General features: G+C 58.4%; 2 non-coding genes and 1 pseudogene across 2 annotated transcripts in view; all 3 read right to left on the bottom strand.

Annotated features, from left to right (window-relative positions):
• Nucleotides 1-590, bottom strand: part of LOC146143155 (large subunit ribosomal RNA) — a 3679-nt pseudogene extending 3089 nt beyond the window's left edge.
• Nucleotides 591-838: 248 nt separating this feature from the next.
• Nucleotides 839-992, bottom strand: LOC146143154 (5.8S ribosomal RNA). The gene has a single exon (XR_014501004.1). It is a non-coding gene; the product is annotated as a 5.8S ribosomal RNA (ribosomal RNA).
• Nucleotides 993-1239: 247 nt separating this feature from the next.
• LOC146143153 (small subunit ribosomal RNA) overlaps nucleotides 1240-2500 on the bottom strand; it is a 1811-nt gene continuing 550 nt past the window's right edge. Inside the window, exon 1 of the ribosomal RNA XR_014500279.1 lies at nucleotides 1240-2500. This exon is cut by the window's right edge and continues 550 nt beyond it. This is a non-coding gene — a ribosomal RNA (small subunit ribosomal RNA).

Raw genomic sequence — 2500 nt, 5'->3', positions numbered from 1 at the left:
GGCCTTCTCGCCGCCGTCCAGACGGTCGCGGCCTTCGCCCGGCGCTAGTGCGCTGGTCCCCGATCGGGCGGCGCCGCCGGCGGCCCGTGAGGGTCCGCACGACAACGTCGCCGACAGGGGGCCGGCTGAAAGCGACCGGGCGACCCGACAGGCCCTCCCGTTTGCCTCTCGACGGTTTCACGTACTCTTTAACTCTCTCTTCAAAGTGCTTTTCAACTTTCCCTCACGGTACTTGTTCGCTATCGGTCTCGTGACCGTATTTAGCCTTAGATGGAGTTTACCACCCGCTTTGGGCTGCATTCCCAAACAACCCGACTCTGGGAAGACGCCGTAGCGCGCCCGCCTGTCGCCGCCATGGGCCTGACACCCGCTCTGGGAAAAGGCCTCGATCAGAAGGACGCGGGCGACCGGCGAAGCGCGCCGTGACGAATTCCGTACGCCACAATTCCGCGCACTCCAAAAGCGCGCGGATTCGGCGATGGGCACATCCCGCTTCACTCGCCGTTACTGAGGGAATCCTCGTTAGTTTCTTTTCCTCCGCTTAGTAATATGCTTAAATTCAGCGGGTAGCCTCGTCCGACCTCAGGCCGAAAGTAAGGACCGGGACTATTCTTCCCGTTCCGCGCTCGCCGTCGGCGCCGCGCGCCGCCGCGCACCTCGATTCCCGCCCTTGAGCCGCCAGCCGTTGGCCTCTTCGAGGTCGACTCGCCGCCGCCGCGCGGGATTCTGGTCGCGATCGTCGCGCATCGTGCCGTGCTGTCTTGAGCGGGACGGGCGCTCGCGCGTCCGACGCCGCAGCAGCCGCGCGGAGAAATCCCCGCGCGGAACGTTTGCAACGCGACCCTGAGGCGGGCGCGGCCCCGGGATTGACCCGAGGCCGCAATTTGCGTTCAGAACGTCGATGCTCAATGTGTCCTGCAATTCACACTAATTCACGCAGCTAGCTGCGTCCTTCATCGACTCACGAGCCGAGTGATCCACCGCCAAGAGCCATCCACGATTGTTTCGCTCGCACAGTGCCTCGCACTATAGGGTGACAAAATAGACCGCGCCGAGCGGTCGGCCAGGCCGACGCTTGAAGCCGGAGCGCGCGGCACCGCGGCACTCGACGCGCAAACATTACCGGGTGACCGAATCGCCGGCCGGCGCGCCGCTCCTCGCGGGTCGGGCGCCGGGTAGCAAAGACTTTTTCTCTCGCTTGTCCGAGTTTCGCGTTCGCCGAAGCGTTTGCGAGACCGTTAATGATCCTTCCGCAGGTTCACCTACGGAAACCTTGTTACGACTTTTACTTCCTCTAAATGATCAAGTTAGATCGTCTTCTCGGACGCCGGCTCGACCGTTGCCGGCCGCGCCAGGTCCAATCGGAGGACCTCACTAAACCATTCAATCGGTAGTAGCGACGGGCGGTGTGTACAAAGGGCAGGGACGTAATCAACGCGAGCTAATGACTCGCGCTTACTGGGAATTCCTCGTTCAAGGGAAATAATTGCAATTCCCTATCCCTAGCACGACCGGGGTTCAGCGGGTTACCCAGACCTGTCGGCCAAGGCGAGCACATGCTGATCCGGTCAGTGTAGCGCGCGTGCGGCCCCGAACATCTAAGGGCATCACAGACCTGTTATTGCTCAATCTCGTGTGGCTAAACGCCACTAGTCCCTCTAAGAAGTTAGACGCCGACCGATTGGGTCGCGTAACTAGTTAGCAAGCCAGAGTCTCGTTCGTTATCGGAATTAACCAGACAAATCGCTCCACCAACTAAGAACGGCCATGCACCACCACCCACAGAATCAAGAAAGAGCTCTCAATCTGTCAATCCTCACTGTGTCCGGGCCGGGTGAGATTTCCCGTGTTGAGTCAAATTAAGCCGCAGGCTCCACTCCTGGTGGTGCCCTTCCGTCAATTCCTTTAAGTTTCAGCTTTGCAACCATACTTCCCCCGGAACCCAAAGACTTTGGTTTCCCGCAAGCTGCCGGAGAGGTCGTAAAACTAACGCCCCCCGATCGCTAGTTGGCATCGTTTATAGTCAGAACTAGGACGGTATCTGATCGTCTTCGAACCTCTGACTTTCGCTCTTGATTAAAGAAAACATTCTTGGCAAATGCTTTCGCAGTCGTTCGTCTTGCGCCGATCCAAGAATTTCACCTCTAACGGCACAGTACGAATGCCCCCGTCTGTCCCTCTTAATCATTACCTCGCGCTCCGAAAACCAACAAAATAGAACCGAGGTCCTATTCCATTATTCCATGCACCATTATTCAGGCGAATCGCCTGCTTTGAACACTCTAATTTTTTCAAAGTAAACGTTCCGGCCGCCGCCGACACTCAGTCAAGGGCACCGGCGGAGAACCGGAGGTGAGGCCAGGACGGCCAGTACACGCCTTGCGACGGACCGGCCGCCTGCGCCCAAAATCCAACTACGAGCTTTTTAACCGCAACAACTTAAATATACACTTTTGGAGCTGGAATTACCGCGGCTGCTGGCACCAGACTTGCCCTCCAA

This window comes from Ascidiella aspersa, chromosome 5 (assembly GCF_963924565.1).
Source record: "Ascidiella aspersa chromosome 5, kaAscAspe10.2, whole genome shotgun sequence".
NCBI classification, from domain to species: Eukaryota; Metazoa; Chordata; class Ascidiacea; order Phlebobranchia; family Ascidiidae; genus Ascidiella; species Ascidiella aspersa.
Note: the sequence above shows the minus strand (reverse complement) of the source record. Positions and strands in the feature narration are given on the sequence as shown.